We start from the raw sequence: 18,223 nt of genomic DNA, 5'->3' as shown, positions 1-18,223 counted from the left end.
TAGACAAAGTAAATGAATTGTGTTAGAGAGGAGTAAAAAGTTCTCATTAGAAGATAAGTAAAGAAAATGTGTACTTGTCACTTTGAGGAACACTTAATTTTAAATTAGGTTTATATGGATTTTTTCCCTGCCTTAACAGAGGCACTGGGGATTGAACCCAGGACCTCATGCTTGCGAGCATGCGCTCTACCACTGGGCTGTACCTCCCACCTCCTAAGGATTTTTTTTTTTTAAGTCTTTAGGGAATCTGAAAAAACATGAATCTTTCCCAAGATGGTACTTCAGGACATTAAAAAATGTTCAAAATCATATTCTTTCTCTGCTTCCATCCCCCTTCCCTTCCTAAAAAAGAGAAAAAGCAAAAGTTCTTGCACAATACTCATGTTTGGGTGGGCACCACTGACTAATTATAACACAATAGGCTATTTTCTGTTTCCTAAAAATAAGGAGGGCAATTATCCAGGGGTTGGGATGGTTATGCAATGTACCACATGGGCCACACTTCACCCACTGGAAATAAACGTGGAAAACGTTTTCAATCACATCTAAAAAAACAAGGAGAGAAAAGGTGAATAAAAACTAGCTAAATAAACATGCTGAAATAAAAACACATGAAAGAGTAAAGTAACTCGTCCAAATTCTGCTGCTGATGATAATGCTGTTTTGTATCTATATTTAACATGAAAGATTGTTTTAAAAAGTGCTGTATGCATTTTACAAACCTCAATCAAATTGTTAAAAAGTATTTTCCCCAATCTTCTTTTATCTTCTGAAGTTAAACCAGTGAGATTATGTCAGGATAGGGATTAAAAACTCTCCAACATGAGTAAGATAAGTAAGTTCTTCTAAAATTAATTTTTGGGAAAAATAAAGAGTAATTTATTGTAGTTGGGGATCAGGAGACGGAGTTTGAGGTCACCTCTACAACCCATGAGCTCTGCGCCAGGTCACTCTAGCTCACTGGTGGGTTTTATCTAAAATGGAATGTTGGACCACATAATTTTTGAGCTTTTTTCTGCTATATCAGCCCTTATATAAAGACCTTATAACCAAACCCTTAGAGTTGTAACGTACAAAGATTGGCAAAGAAAATTAGCCAAGGGCTACAGGTTGAGGGCTGGAGAGGCAGCTGGCTAAAGAAAAATTGATTTCAAAAATCAGTTTTATACCAGTGGTCCTTTACTCGTTACTGATAACCATGGCACCCATGACCACTATCAATTCTTACTCCTCCCACATTTTTTCATTTAGTCTCCCACTCTCCCAGACCATGACTTCAAACCCTCTCTTCTCCTCAGCCCTCCAACGCCTCCTTCCCCAACCTCACTGCTGGATGGCGGCCGGGCTCCCTCCTCCACCGAGAAGCAGAGGGCATCAAATCAGCCTTCCATGAGCTCCTGCCTCCCATCTTCCAAGCTCTGCACCTGTGTCCGTGGGACTCTGACTTTCCTCCTGTTTCGGTGGCTACACTCCCTCTGCTGCCAACAAATACTGAAGTCAAATTGTGTCACTTTTCTGCTCAAAACCCTCTGTGACCCCTCCTGACACCGAGCCAAAGCCAAAGTCTCTACGAAGGCCATCCAGGTCCTACCCACTCTGCGCTCTGCCACCTCTCCTCCTGCCCCCACTGGTCCCTTCCACCCTCCTGGTGCTGTTCCTGGAGGAGACCAAGCCAGCCACTGCTTTGGGGCCTCTGCATTGGCCCTTCCCTCTACCTGGCCCCTCATTCCCCTCAACATCGAAAAGGCTCGCTGCCTTGCTCTCTTCAGGCCTGTTCAAACATCTCCTTTCTAGGGAGGCCTCTCCTGACCATCCATACAAAACAGCACCCCTGCATCCCCCCGTCCCCTCCCTGCTTCACGCCCCTGCTCTATTTTTCTCCAAAGCTAGTATCGGCACGTGGCATACTATGTATGCATTGTCTTCCCACACCAGAATATAAGCTCTATGATGGTAGAGAGTCACTGGGTTTACTCATGGTTCTAATCCCAGGGGCACTCACACTTATGAAAGGTATAATTGATTTCTGTGACCCTGTTAAGCATTTAAGAAAAAGTTGGTGGAATTTCGATACTGTTACAGAATGAACCAAGGATTATCAACTAAAATAATTATAAATAAATTGTCCCTAGATGACTAAAATGGAAAAGGAAATATGTAGAACACATACACCCAGAGAAAGGTAGATCTAAATCTTACAGCACTCTAATGTTGCTCCAAATAACATGAGATCCGAAATTAGGCAAAATTGTAATGCTTCTGACAAGCATTGCTCCTGACGGCAATAATCCAATGTCCTCACACTTCAGAGGCCAATTTCCTTCTGGTGATTTCTCCCCAATTCATCCTGAGTGGACAGAATCACTCAAGTCAGAGTGATTTATATTCAGTCAATCAGTTCTCTGTCAGCAGGAAAACTCCACTGGGCTCATGATGTGCAGTTTTCACGCTTGGAGTTTCCTTTATTGCTTGACAGACATTTCTGGGGAACAGACCCAGTGTATCGACTCTGAAGACCAAACACAACCCTCCCAAGGGACGCTTAGGACATATAAATATAACAAAACTCATCCCAGCCTGACTCTGCTCATTAAGAACTATCTAATACATGCCCTCATGCTGGACGCGTCTTAGATTGTGTGTCCATCTTACTAGTCTGTAGACTAAGGGCAGCTGTGATGAGGTTTGTGGTTAATAGTCTTTCACACAGTATGTACTAGAGATGGCCAATTATTAAGCAGAGCAGCCTCTAAAGCTGTAGAAGTGACAGCCCAGATGAATGTTCCAATTCCTACTTGATGAGTAAAGAAAACTACTCGATGCTGAAATGATTTTTGGTCAGTCAGGCTCTCGCAGACCCACATGACAGGAATAAACGGCAGCACGTTTCCTGGGGTACAGTGTGACTTCTTTTCACTAGGAGTTTTAAAAAGGATTACAGCCTTTGACCCAGTGATTCTATCTCTATGACTTTACCCTAAGGAAGTAGTCAAAGATAAGGACAAAGATTTATGCACAAGGATGTTTGAAATCTAGAAACAACTAAAATGTCCAAAAATAGGAAAATGCTTAAAATAAATAATAGTAGATCTTAGAATATAATACAATTATTAAAGGTAACATTTTAAAAATAACTTGGTAAGTATTTCTGATATCAAAGTTAATTTCTACTTAGGTATATGTATATTTATATAAACACATGCCTATGAATTGAAAAAAAACTTACCAAATATTTACAGTGCTTATTTCTGGGTGATGGGATTAAAGTTGATTTAAAATGTTTAGCTTCAGAGCTTTCTACCATAAACACATATTATTTAATTTTGAAAAATGCCATTGGCCGATTATAAAATGACATTTATTACTTCATCATTAGGAGAAGAAATAAGGGGTAAAAATCTCACTTGGACTGCAAGGGATTGGAGAACCTTGACACTAGATAAGCATGTGATCCTATTAGTGTTGCTGAAATTCTCTCATTCTGTGAGACTTACCACTGGTGTAAAAAAGTCACCTCCAAACAGACGTCCAAACAGACGATACACAGAGCTGTGCTATTCAACTGCCCACCCCAGCTTCCCAGCCGGTCCTCTGGGGGGGGGGGTCACTCACTGATTTAATTTAGATTAATGCGGTAGGTCTTAGGTGGCCACTCTGCATTGAATCCCAAGCAATGCTCTTTATTATCATAAAGGACAAGCATCTCAGGAGTTTAAGGTTCAGGCGCAGAAACCGCCATCTACATCTCTGCCCCTGACTCGCCAAATCACAAGAGTCTGGTGAGTCAACGTGAGAGATTCCAAACACAAAGGTCGATACTGGGCTACTGACCTCTCTGACCCCAGCTCCGAGCCAAAAACTGCAGTGCAGTTTTTCCTCCCACGCCGAACTATTAGCAACCGGCTCATCTTGCTTGATTCTCTTCCTTGACAACTGTTTTTGAATAGAGACTAGTTCTTCCGGTGCCCACACACTAAATTAGCAGGTCGGCGTTTCATGGCTTTTCTTCACTGTACAGGCCTTTAATGTCTTTGCTAATGTTAATTCATATTAATTAGGTGATATTCTCTTTCAAGTCAGACCGTGGTACCTCTGAAAATTCATCTGGTCTAGAATGGACCTGAAAAGCCCATTTATACACAGCTTGCAAGTTAACAGGTCACTGTTTCAGAACAACTTTGCAAAGGACAAGGTTTTCAGAGCCTTGTCCAGTTGCTCTTTAGAGATAATTTTCAGAGCCTAAAAAGGACTGACCCGGGGAGGTTAGGAAACAGTTAACATGATTCCCAGTTTTCTACTTCCCCGTCCAGTCTGTCACTAAATTCCAATAATTCCCATCCAAATAGCTCTGGTGCTTGTATCTTCCAGTCCACTCACACTACTCCATGCCTGGAACCAGGTTTCCTAAGAGATGAATTCAGATCTCAGGGGCTCGATAGCTGATCCCCCGTGCTTTCCTCTTCTTCCTGGGCACACACCTAGCCCATGTTTCCTAGCCCCTGATGGTGGGGACAAGTGACGGTGTGACCACCACCACGCCTGGCCCTAAAGGCCTCCCCGATGGGGTCACAGTACCATGCACTGAAGAAAATGGAGCCTGGGTGTCGAGGTTACTGCTCAGGTGGGAGCTAGTTGTGAATCTCTGTCTCCACCCTTTGATGAAAAGTTGTGTGGAGGGTCTTAATGCCAGGGTAGATGGTGTGGCTATTTTTTGAGTTAAAGTTTTGTCCCAGACATTTCTCCTTCCAGAATGACTCCTGTAGCCATCTCATCATCTCTCCCTGAACTGTCTGAGCCAGCATCAATGTCATACATTAAAAAAAAAGTCTTATATTCTTTAAGAAACAGTTCCTACTATGACTAGCATATACATCACTTACGATGAAATACTAATAATGTGAAAATGTCCATTAGAGCAGAAACCCATTTTAGAACCACAAGCATGAACTTATTGGGCCAATTAATTAATAACAGTGCTGTCAAATGTCTGAGGTCAATTTTAAATGATATTGAGAAGTTTCAAATAACCTGTTGACTTTCAACAATAAAAATTTCAGCTATTTTTAAAAGGATATCCTAAAACCCCAACTCTGAACTTCCTATTGCTAACTTTTTATTCAAAGGATAAAGGCTAATTCATTTTTTAGAATGGCAAATTTCAACATATTTTATTTCTGTAGATTTAGTTTAAAACTAACAGGAATTAACTATTTTTTTTCCTAAACTTGCAACTCATTTCCTGAACAGAAACACACTCAATGGTATGAACTTGAAAAGATACAGTGCCTGCTGTCCTTTGAAGAGTTTACAGTCTAGCAGGAGAGAGAGAAATACAAATAAATATTGGCGACACAATGCCTGTACAGAGTAAGTTCTCCAGGGGCACATGGAGGGTGAGGGTTTGGGGAAAAGCTCCTTGGAGAAGGTGACATTTGCAATCTATCAGAATTCAAAGATGTGGGGGAGAGGAAAGGAAGAGAGATGATGCCTCAACTTTTCTTTTCCAGTAAATTTCTTTTATATACTTCAGCAAAATCTTGTTTTGTTCACATAAAGTAAACAGTGCTGACAGATGAATAAGGTAATTGTTCTTCTGTAGTGCCTCCAGCCTGGCCCTAGAGACCAGGAGACAGAACCCAGGTGACACTCTATGATGATTGGTGCCAAGCCAGCAGATGGAAAACATTACTGGGTCAATTCCTCTCCAACGACTGGATGCCAGCATCCTTGTGTGAAAAATGAGGAGGGGCCACAGGTCCACGTATCCTAGAGCATGATGGCTAAGGCCACTGGGGACGCTGTCAAGTGATTTGTGGTGTTGTCGGAAACCCTTCTCCCACTGTAGTTTCTTGTTCTTGAAGCTTTGGGAGTAGGAAAAATATTGTCTCTGGAGGGTTGGTAGAGGAGGTTGGACTACAACAGGTTAGGGAATGCAAGTGCACTATTCAGAGGGGCAGATGAAAAGGAACACACATTGAAGGGTGTTCTTTTCTCTTTCATGGGGCCTGGATTTTTTAAATTGATAATAACAAGGAATAATAACACAGTATCTCTCTGTCTTCTCTATCCACAAGGTAGCCCTGGAAATATGCCAGAGCCAACATGGCCAGAGCCTCTGAGGCCACTGGAGGCTGGCTTTAAATCATGCAGCAGGTCTAAAATAACTTGTGTTCTGATTCCTTGCTATTTGTTTGGTTTTCTGAGAAATCTGTATGTCTACATCCATAGCGTCAGAAAGAACTGCTTATCTTTGTCCATCTAGCAAACTGGAGGTCAGAAAATAAAGCAAAAGTACCTAATTGGGAAAACGGTATAACAGAGAAAGGTTAAGGCCTTGGAGTTAAGAGACCTGGTTTTGAATCCCAGCTCTGTGTGACCTTGGCAAGTTTACACTTTTTCCTGTTCTCTAAAGAGGGAATTAATTCCTGCAAAACTACCTCACAGGGTAATTTAGAGATCAAAATAGACATGAGATAATACTTCAGAGACTGGTCAGCTACAAATAAACACAAGAGGAGTTGAGTTTTTCTTCTAAATGTTAAGTAACAACAGCAAAATAATAATTATAAGCTCTCTGTGGATAGAGATTTTGACATTTTTATTGACTGCTTTGTGCCTGGCACAAAGTAGGAGTGTGAGAATTATTTACAGTATAGATGAAGGAATGGGGCTGGGTCAATCTATAGATTAAGCGATGCTTCCATAGGCTCTTTGAAAACTACCCAAAAGGCTAAAGAAAGGCACATTAAGCCTCGTTAGTGCATCGTAAGCAATAGACTAAATTTATGGTACGCATGGGTAGTTGTGTCTTCTTGAGATCTCTGCACATAGAGGGCCCAATAAATATTTAGACTCACGGGTGTGCGGGTTTGAATGCAGAACTAGACTCCAGGGAGGAAAAATCCTTTCTTGTGATGCTACATCTAATTTTAGACTTTTAGTTCACTTCCCTACTTCTCATGCCTTCCTTCTCATTTGATTTTGCCACTCCCCCTCCCACCACCCCAAAGATGAGTATTGCTGAGATGAGGAATAGGAATTTGCATCTGTGTCTCCAATGAATTCGTGACTTTAACAGCGCACTTGGGAAAACTGGGACACCAGCTCCGCAAGGTGTACTTTAGGAAAAGGAATCACAGACCCATGTGAACCTGGCCCTAAAAATACAGGTGTGGCTTCAGGATGTTCCAGGAATCCAGGAGACTTAGCCTACACTTCGAAGGCAGAGTCTGCGTGTGCAGAATGCTGTGGCATCAGTTCGGTCTCCCAAATTCTAACTAATCTTAGTTCACTCTTTTCTTTGGCTGCTAAGAAGCTCTGTGCCAAATTTAGACCAACTTCATAGGACCCTATGGCTTTTATTTTATGTTTTATAACTACATCAGTGATTTTCTTTATCTTACCTTTAGCTTCATTTTATATTCTACTTTTATTCTCTTTTTACTCTGGCAGTATCACTGCTTTTGTAGTACTGTTCTCAGGAAACCACTTAGGATATCTTTTGGCATCATGCTAATAAAAGCCACTCTAAATGCAGTCTGGGATGTTTCCTGAGTCAAACCTGAAGATGGGTGTGAAACCTGTTGTGTGTGAGCTCTGGCACCACTGGCTGGGGCAGAGTCTTACCACGTGAAGTTAATCGTTCAAGGGGACACTTCAGCCCCAATATTGAGAACACCTCTCTGTTTGGGTGGGAGAGTGTGCGTAGTTGAGGGGAAGCCCTGCAGGTGACAAGTCAGAGTTTGAAAGACACTGTCATTCAAATGAATCTGGTCTGACTTGGAATGTAAACTCCAGAGTCAGCAGCAGCTCTGTTCTTGGGCATCTGGAAACAACCAGCCAACGGAAACCTGCTGTTTTAAAGATGTTTGCTTTCATTAAATATTCGTGGCTGTGTTCCTAAAAGTCTAATGGCATGTCCTAGTCATCACAAGGAAACCTGAAGACTTGAAGATTCACTTACCTCACCAATCAGAAGGATTCTGGGCTAAATGAGGGCTCCAGAAAAATCCTCTAAAGAGGTGATGGCTGGCTCAATTCTTTTCTTATTCAACTCAGACAGGCTAACAAACATTGAACCAAGGGTTTTTTCTCAACAAGTTCCAGATAATGAGTGGACAGGATTTCAAGCCCTATTTTAAAATGGCATGATTGACTTGGAGGACTATATTGAAGAAAGGGATGGAAAAGATGGGAGGGAGATTGAGGAAAAGTGACATAAAGTAGCCAATTAATAAGTGTTTGATGAATAAATGGTGGCATTAATAAATGGCAGGCTAAGATACTATCAGTTCTTTATAAACTCTTGGTTTGGCCTGTTTCAAAGATTGGCTACCCAAAATTTTTAAAAATAAAGATAAAACAAAATAAAAATAAATATTCCATCCCCTCCCGCTCCAATCACTGATAATATTTTTATTTAAAGGTGATTTTTAATGCCTACAGCCATTTCCTTTGCCTCCAGCTAGCCCAAGTAAGATTCTTAGCTGACGCATGGAATGATGTTACTGCAGAGGGGTTCCAGTGTCCCTTTGCTCTCAGCCTGTCACCACTTCAATAATCACACATTGGCCCACATGATCCTAGGAGCAAGCAGTTTGAAGAAGGCAGTCCTCAGTAACCTGGAGGCATTAATACGGCTTCTAAAATTGAGTCCCCCGCCCTATGCCCTAAGAAGATCAGCTTAGACTGTGAGTACACGGTACACCTGGCTCGCTGATTATACTGTACTTTATCTAGTCATGGCGGAACAGGGTTATGATTGAGTCAACCTGTGAGCATCTCCACAGCCCTGCTGTGTGCTCTGCTGAAAGCTTCTATTTTTTTGTTTTTGTTTCTTTGGAGTCAGGGAGGGAGGTAATTAGGTTTATTTATTTGTTTATTTATTTATTTACTTACTTATTTTGGGGGGAGGTACTGGGGTTTGAACCCAGGATCTCATACATGATAAACATGCGCTCTACCATTTGAGCTATAACCTCCCCCTTGAAAGCTTCTATCCTTATAGTTAGGAATAAAAGGAATGGAATGAAAAGGAGAAGGGGGTGTGGAACAGACAGGAAGGTGACTTAGCCCTTCTGGGTGGCCACCTCTTAAATAGAAATCTACACTTGCTCATAAATACTGCACTAAGTTTTTCAAATTCTCAAATCACAATTACACACTTAAAAATATCTTTATTTCCAAGTTGGCCCGGGTGAAGCACAGATGGGGATATCTATTTTACAACAAAATTAGAAAATCAACACTAAAGCAAACATTTCTGTCAATCCACAAAAACATTTTTTTTTAGTTTAATTGATGCCAAACAGCACTGATACTTCCAAACCAAGAAATACATCAAAGAAAACCAAATATTCTCTGTGCTGCTAATAAAGAATGCCTAGTAAGTACAATTTAGAGACCACCCCTACGGGAGGAAGACAGCGCCTTTCTGATCTCCAACATTTTAGTCAAAGCACAAGCTTTCACTTCTAAAGCCTTCTCAGCATGTTCTACTGTGGTGTCACACCTCCCACCCACTTCCCAGTTATCTGAGGGCATCATATTTCCATTGTAAATGCTAAAGACTTGAGTATCAAAAAAAGAATTTTAAAAAAGCTGATAGTTCATGCAGGAGACACAACCACAGTGTGAACTCCTTAAAGATGAGACCAAGTCCACTTACCTCTGATGGCCACATGCCCTGCTGCTATGCCCACCAGAGATGCAAAATCTGTTCACTGGAGTCATCCTATTGAGTTCATGGATTTACTTTTTAAATAAAAATTTGTCAAAACCTAACTTTTGTTAAATATCTGAGTAGAACTAAGTTGACTTGCACAAGGACACTGTCATATAGTAATTGTTTCAAGAAATCTTTTTACTTAGACAATGTTCTTAAAACCTACTTGAGTTAACAAGGGTGATATAAACGACTAAAGTTTTCATTTTCTTCTTTCCTCTTCTTAGGAAAATTCCATAAAATTTTCCAGAAAAGCAAGCTATCACCACCAAAACAAAAAGCCCCAAATTCATGTGTTAAGTTGTTGTTACACTAGGTTTTTTTTCCATACTTTTTAAGTTAACCCTCTGTTCCCCTCAGAGATACTGGGGACTCTCTACTTTCAGGAGTCGAACATTCTAGTTGGAAAGGACCTTTCAAGAGCATCCAGTCCAAGTCCTTCGTTTATAGAAAAAGAAAACTTACCCAGAGTCCAGTGCTAATTAGAGGCATAACTGAAGCCCCACAGGGCAGGAGCTAACATTGTGTTTCCTGTCTAGCACAATGCCTAGTACACAGCAGACATTCAATAGATAATTGTTGGATAAAACAGATGACTTAACAGGAGCTAAAAATGTTGTCTCTCAGTTCCCTGTCTAGTATTTCTATGGCACTACAGCCAAACCACAAGACGAGTTTTGCAGTGAGACTCTAAAGGGGAAATAAGGATATTAGGGTCCATGCTTGGAGATGGGCATCCCAAGGGCTGAGTTAATCTCTTGCCAGTTGTGGATACCAGGACAAAGTTACAATGAGAACCTTATAAATGCACTCTGGCCTACCACTGTATTGCTATTTCCTAACCTCGATAATTTTTAGGCAAGCACTCTGGGAGCCAGATCCTTCTGGATGTCTGACCCACTCCAAACCTTCCATGCAACTAGAGTAGCAGCAACTGCTTCTTCAAGGTCACTGGGGGAAGGTGTGGTCCAAGGCACTAGACGGAACTTAGTGAAATGCCAACTTACAAACTTAAACCATTTAAAAACAAAATTAAAAAAAAAAAAGAGGAAAAAGCAAGGAATGGAGAATGACAAATTCCAAAGTTAAAAATGGTTACTAAGCTCTTCCAGATTTTCCCTACTAGTAAAAATTTAAAGTTAAAACTTCTCCAACTAAATGGAACAAGCATGCTTTACTCTTATGAAAAAGCCATGTATTAACTGTCACTCAGATGACCTGACAGAATTAATATTCACCAACACAACAGATCCTGTTAAGTTTCTACTGACTATAGCAGCAGGGGGAGGATTGGTCTCTACTTGGCCAGCCTCACCCAGAGCCCTGGACTGGCTTCCGGGAGTGCTCCAAGCTCAAGAGCTCTGCAGACACACGCCCTCAGCCGCCCCGGGTCCCTCCCCTTCATCCAGGCCCAGTTCGCCTGCCTCCCTCGTGAGGCCTGCCAGTCCCTCAGGCCTACATTCTCCTTCAAGACTGTCTGAGGTACTCTCGACGCAGCTTTTCACAGAAATGAACTTGTTGGGCCTGAGGTATCTGGGACTGAGATCTCAGTAAAACGGCTGCCCCCACCAAGTGCTGGTTTCCTGATGCACTGAGGTAAGGTCATTAGGGAGGGCCCCTCTCAGTCCCTAATAGCTATAATTTCATGGACTCACTGCATTCGTCACTTTGGCAGTTCTTTAAATTCTTCACCTGGAAATCTGTGGGTGACTTGTAGAACACTTTAAATGATTCACAGGCATTCATTTAATGAGAAATAAGTAAAATTTTGTAGTTCAGATGCCACTGTTTTTTCTTTCTAGGATAGACTAGTGGTAACAAGTATTAAAGTTTCAAGAAAATTATATAAGAGAAAAGGCTTAGAATTTTACACGTTGACTTCTCTCTCGCTTTCTTTTCTTTTCTTTCCTTTCTTTTTTTTTTGGACAAATTAGACAAAAGACTACCAGAATTTTATCTTCTTGGAAAAAAAAATCAGTGCATCTTGGTAAAAGTTGGTTTTGCAGAATTCTTTGTGAATGACACTGTAGTATTACTTACATGTTCTGCAGATATGCATTTCCTGCCCTTCAAAATTATCCATATTGCTTTAGAACATGGCTCAATGTTTTATTATTCAATATGGATGGTAGAGAAGAAAGAAGGGAGGGAAGAGGAAGGAAGAAAGAAGTAGAAGGAAGAAAGATCTTCCCCAGGCATCTAAGTTTCTCCTGGTCAAGCATTTTATGGGTTAATATAAAGAAGCACCTGCCTGGCTCTTTTCAAGTTTGCTAAAGTAATTTTTTTTTTTCTGAATTCTTCTACCACAAAGTTGATCACTTACTTGATGAAAGGTCCTCAGGGCTTTTGAAGGTTAGGTAAGCCAATGTACTGTAAGTTAGCAAACTGAAGATGAGAGACAGGAAGGAGCGGGGTTGTTTTCTGATCCATTTCTTTGATAAATGCACATTATACATATTTTACACCATGCTTTGAACACCCTGCCTCCACCAAATGGCAGTTTCTAATACTCTATCCCAATACAAGAAGAAAGTCAAGCTTTTAGTAATAAAAATATTATATTATTGGGGACTTAAACAAATATCAAATGTTTTTGAGCTATAAAAATTTCCTTCTGATGTGTGGTGTGTGTGCATGCATGCATGTGTGTTTGAGTGTAAGGGGGAATCATTCTGTAATTTCACACTTTCTCTATTAGGAAGAATCTGGAAAAGGTTAACACCAATATACATCTTTCAAAAAATTCAACCAAAAATATTTAAACCAAAGGGTGCATGCTGTTTTTTATTAACTTTGTTCTCCCCGCCCAATTCCGCCTTAAACAATGCAAAGTTTTATGACCTGAGTTTAACTACATTTATGACCTGAGTAACTACAAAATGCATTCACTTTGACTTCATTAAGCTATAAACAAGTGCATGGTCTAAATGGGACTTGGTAGCTTCATTTCTTGGGATAAATTCAGCAGCAATATGGTAGACATTTAACATTCATAACTCTGGAAGAGCATAAATTGTCCAGAGGTATAGCCATACACATATGATTAACTGATTTTGATACATGTGCAAAGGCAATTCAGTGAACAAAGGATAAACTTTGCAGTGAATGGTGCTGCAACTATTGTACATTCATAAATAAAAACAGGAAACTTAACCAATACCTTCCATCTTACATAAAAACTAACTCTAAGATACATGCACCCCAGTGTTCTTAGCAGCGCTATATACAATAGCCAAGACATGGAAATAACCTAAATGTTCATCGATAGATAACTAGATAAAGAAGCTGTGGTATATTTATACAATGGGCTACTACTCAGCCATAAAAAAGAATAAAATAATGCCATTTGCAGCAACACATATGGATCTGGAGACTGTCATTCTAAGTGAAGAAAGCTAGAAAGAGAAAGAAAAATACCATATGATATCACTTATATGTGGAATTAAAAAAAAAAAGACAAACTTATTTACAAAACAGAAACAGACTCAGACTTAGAAAATAAACTTATGGTTACCAGGGACAGGGGGAAGAGGGTGGGAAGGGATAAATTGGGAGTTCGAGGTTTGCAGATACTAACTACTATGTATAAAATAGATAAACAACAAGCACAGGGAAGTATATTCAATATCTATAGTAACCTATAATGAAAAAGAACATGAAAGTGAATATATGTATGTATATATATTACTGAAACTTTATGCTGTACACCATAAATTGACACATTGTAAACTGACTACACTTCAATAAAAAAAAGAAAACTAACTCTAAATGGATCATGGATCTAAATGTAAGAGCTAAAACTATGAAACTTCTAAAAGGAATACAGGAGAAAATTATTAAAGGTTTAGGTTAGGCAAAGATTTAAATATGACACCAAAATCATGATTCATTTAAAAAAGATAAATTTGACACTATCAAAATGTAAAGCTTCTGATATATAAAAGACAATCTGAAAAGACAAACACAGTCGGGGAGAAATATTTGCAGAACATTATCTGGTAAAGAACATGTATCCAGAAAATACAAAGAACTCTCAAGACTCAATAATAAGAAGACAAACCAGTGAAAGAATGGGAAGAGATCTGAACAGACACTTTACCTAAGAAGATACATGAATGGCAAATAAGCACATGAAAAAATACCCAACACCATTAGTCACTAGGGAAACGCAAATTAAAACCACAATGAGATACCACTACACAGCTATCAGAATGGTTCAAAAAATGAAAAACTGAGAATTCCAAGCGCTGGTGAACATACACAACTTCACACTTTGTTGGTGGGAATGCAAAACTGCATAAGCACCTTGCAAACAATCTGGCAGTTTCCTATAAAGTTAAACATATACTTATAATGTGACCCAGTTGTCTCCCTCCTAGGCACTTATCCAAATGAAATTAAAGCTTACATTAACATAAAATCCTATACTTGATTATTTATAGTGGCTTTATTCATAATTTCAAAAATTGGTAACAGCCTAAATGTCCTTCAACTGGTGAATGGGTAAACAAACTGGCACCTCCACACAGTGGGAGATTATCCAACAATAAAAATAAATGAACTACTGATGTATATAACAACATTGGTGGACCTCAGACACATTATGTTCAGTGAAAGAAGCCACATCCTGCATAATTCCATTTTTATGATATTCTGGAAACAGCAAGATTATAGGAACAGAAAATAGATCAGTGGTTGCTAGGGGCTGGTGGTGGGGAGAGGGTTGACTACAAAGGGACAGAATGAGGACACTTTTAGAGGGATGGAACAGTTATAATTACAGTGCTGCTTACATGATTATATTTGTTCATGAAAACTTATAGAACTTTACACCAAAATAGTAAATTTTTCTGTATGTAAACTAAAATGTGAATCAACAATTAGAATCTCATGTAAATGTCCATCAGCAGAGTGTTGTCCAAATAAATTATGGGCCACTTCACAAAGGAATAAAATATTCCTGTCAAAAAACAATAAGCTAGGTGTAAAGGCAATAGCAAGAAAATACGTCTAAGAGAAAAGCAAGTTGCAGAAGTGTAGACATATGGTGATTCCATTGTAATGAATCTAGGCATGTGTATGTTAGTAACTCTAAGTGGGGGAAAAAAAAAACTATGGAGAAATAACCCCCCAGATAATGAGAAATATTTTCTGGGATGTTAGATGATAAAGGACTTTCATTTTCTATGATATACATATTATAATAATGTATGGAGTTTTTAAACAAATACATTTTTTCATAATACAAAATCATAAAGATATAAAATCTTCTGTCTTGAGCTGAAGATATCCATGAATTTTCCCATAAAAGCATAGAATTGCAGTGGTTTTCTGCCAGGCAGTCGAAAACAGGTTTTAGCAATAATTTGAAATGGAAGCTTAATTCTGAGTCTAGAGTCAAATTTGAAGGTAAGAGTGGCAGTTTCCCCTTGAGCCAGCATTTGTGCTACCAATCAGCAAGTGCCTGCCAGGTTTAAGAGAATGTTTTATATAATCAATGAAAAAGGCAAACCAATATGGGATGTATCCTATAAGGACAGGTGCATGAAAAGCAAAGTTGTTTTTACAGCCTCCAAACCTTAAAAGTTCTTTTTAAACACATATGTTCTCTTGGACCCAAAGTTGTTTTTTCACAGTAAAGTGTCTTACCTCTTTAAAACCACATATATCTGTTATAGGCCAGAGAATTTCTCTTGGCCAAGAAAGGCAAGAAAATCTATGATAAACATGACAACAATCCAACAATGAACATAATGTCACAGTTCAACCAAACCCTGGGAAATGTAGATCTTGAATATTTTCTTGGAACCTTCCAATTCCATGTAAGCCAGGATACTGAAGTTTACATTAAGACCGCTTTCAATGAAAACAAAATGGCAGTGCTGCAGACTTTATAAAAGTTTTGGCCAATGTTGTTAAGCTTTGAGTGTAACATTTTTTGAAAATTAATTGGAAGCCCAAACTGACTTTTCAAGAGTCACGTGGTTCCCAAAATTTTCTTCAATGAGAAAAGCATGTTGAAGAGATACCACTGAAAAGAAAAATGAATAGAAATCTAGAAAAATTCCCAACTTCTGATTTACTGAGCTATTTACTGGCATTCACTGGAGTCCAATAAGAGAACTCTGTAGGCATAGTTGTGGATGCTCCACCCGTACCCCCTGGGGTTGGCAAATCTTTTCATGAGTCTGAAGAGGGTTCCACAGACCAGGGAGTTGCTCATAATGAGATCACCTTTCCTCGGCCCATCTAAACTGTGAAGGAAACTGCATTTTTTTCGATACAACTTTTTAGACTGATAATTGGGCTCCTGTCTGTTTTCTTACAGATGTTCAAATGTTCACAGAAGAAGTTGTTGGAAATAGCTTTCATTTTAAAACAGTCTGGTTTTAATGAAAACGAGTTTGAATGGGGAGTTGTGTGTAGCCATCATGGCTTATGTCTGAAGCTGCTGAGTCTTCTCCATCATGAGTTTTACTCTAAGTACAAAAGGATGAAGGGAAAACCATAGGAAAGAAAATACCAGGTTGTTAACAGAAAGTGAATATACATTTATAGTATTTTAACACTGACAAAAATATATTCCTTCAAGTAGAATTTGCATTCTGAGATTTTCTTCTACCAGCAGTTTCCCTCATTCTAGCTTCAATGGTACTTTGCTTGCTCTAGTCTCCTCCATTCAGAATTCTGAAAAGCTCTTCTGTACTGTCACTTTCCATTTCATTAAAGAGGAAGATTGATTAGAGGGAACCTCATTTGGAATCAGAGACTGGCTCTCAGGCCATGGTCTAAAACACACACCACAGGTGTTCAATAAATGTTCATTCTCCCTTCCTTTCTCCCTCTTTGCTCTTAACTCTCTCATTTCCAATCCAGGTTGCATATCTGACTATCAGATCTATCAAAATAAGAGCTTTTAAACACCATTTTAAATTTCATCATAGAACTTCCTTGCTCAAAATTTTCTAATGGCTCCCAACTGCCCACAGAATGTAGTCTGAACCTCTCTTCCTGGTACTCAAGGCCCTCTGTAATCTGACTCCAATTACTTTAAGATTCTCCAGCCCATTTTTAAGACAAATTTCTAGTGGACCAGTTTTCTCACTGATTCTTGTCTTTAATGGCAAGCCCTCAGCAAATCCTTTATTGTCCTCAACTTTAAGCGTATCTCTTGTGTGAGGACTGGCTACCCTACTCCTGCTTCTGTTAGATCACAACAGCCATAGCAATTAATAGCTGCCATATAATTTGTGCCTCCTGCAGTATCTCACAGTAACAACTTGTAAACAAGGCAGTTTGATTCCTGTTTTACAGATAAGGGAATCGGAGTTCAGTAGACACTGACTTAAAACTATGTTGCTATTACAGAAGGGTGAAAAAAAGATTTTCTCCTAAGATTATCTGATGCTAGAACCACTGCTCTCTTCCTGACTCTATGCCGCCTTCATCGATCTCTTCTGCTCTGAACCTTGTCCAGCTTTATCTCTGGCATCACTTATTTGACACTTAATCTCATTCTGTTTTGAACGGCTAATTACATGGTTCACTTGTGCTTATCTTCCCAGTGTGGCTGTGGGAGGGCAGTGACATCACTCTAACAAGAAGGCCCCTCCATCGGCCTCTAGCACAGTGCTATGGACACAGGAAGGATGCAGCGGGAGAGTGTGGTCTGAAAGCATGTGTATACGTTCATTTTTGAACTAGATTCTCCCTCGGGCTCCCTATGTCTGTCGATAGCACTGGCCCTCTTTGTGGAGTGAATGTTATCAAATGAAGAGTGTATCTTCATATCTTTAGCCCGTGTAACTACCAGAGGGCGTGACTCATAGAGGATAAAAAGAGGGAGGTGAGCTTCACTGTAATGTCAACTGTCCAGCATTAATGAAATAGAAAATGGATGGAGCTAAGTAAATCATCTGAAGAAGGATATTTATAAACAATCCACATTGGAATTTGATATTTTTTCCCTAAGCATACCTCAATTTAATGTGGGATTCATTCAAACCAAAATTTAATTTCTTACAATATAATAAAAATGAAACAATTTGAGATTCTATAATGTTTTATTCTGGAAGCTTGCTAGTGTGAAAAATGGAAAGCGTGTAGCTGTGTCTAACATACATAATTTGCTTTAAGTTGGCTGAAAATTTTTTTTAAGTACTCTAAATTGTGCCATATCAAATACTTCTATTCTTTGAGTTCTCTCTCTTTTCTGCAAACCGCAGCCTCATTACCTCCTTTCAATGTACACTTCTTATTTCCTCTTAGAAGCAGGTTCATTACGGAGCTTCAGGTATCATCATCATCATTATGCTTTGTTAATGACTCATATCTACTGATGAATTTGTAAAGGATCTTCATTAAGAATGAAAATGATAACTAATTTGAAATTGGAAGTTAAAAGGTTTTCTGTTTGTTGATATAAAGTCTTCTGTGAATGAGAGAAAACCTTTGCCAAACCTAAATAACTGTTCAAGTTTGGTTGTTTATTCATTTCCC

At 39.3% G+C, this 18,223-nt stretch overlaps 1 protein-coding gene across 2 annotated transcripts in view; it reads right to left on the bottom strand.

The window, feature by feature from the left end:
• The window catches only part of SCFD2 (sec1 family domain containing 2), a 351,298-nt gene that overhangs the window by 123,267 nt on the left and 209,808 nt on the right, over nt 1-18,223 (bottom strand). The gene's annotated exons all lie outside the window — the stretch shown is intronic.

The sequence above is a fragment of the Vicugna pacos genome, chromosome 2, assembly GCF_048564905.1.
Source record: "Vicugna pacos chromosome 2, VicPac4, whole genome shotgun sequence".
Taxonomy (NCBI): Eukaryota; Metazoa; Chordata; class Mammalia; order Artiodactyla; family Camelidae; genus Vicugna; species Vicugna pacos.
This window is presented reverse-complemented; position numbering and strand designations above follow the sequence as displayed.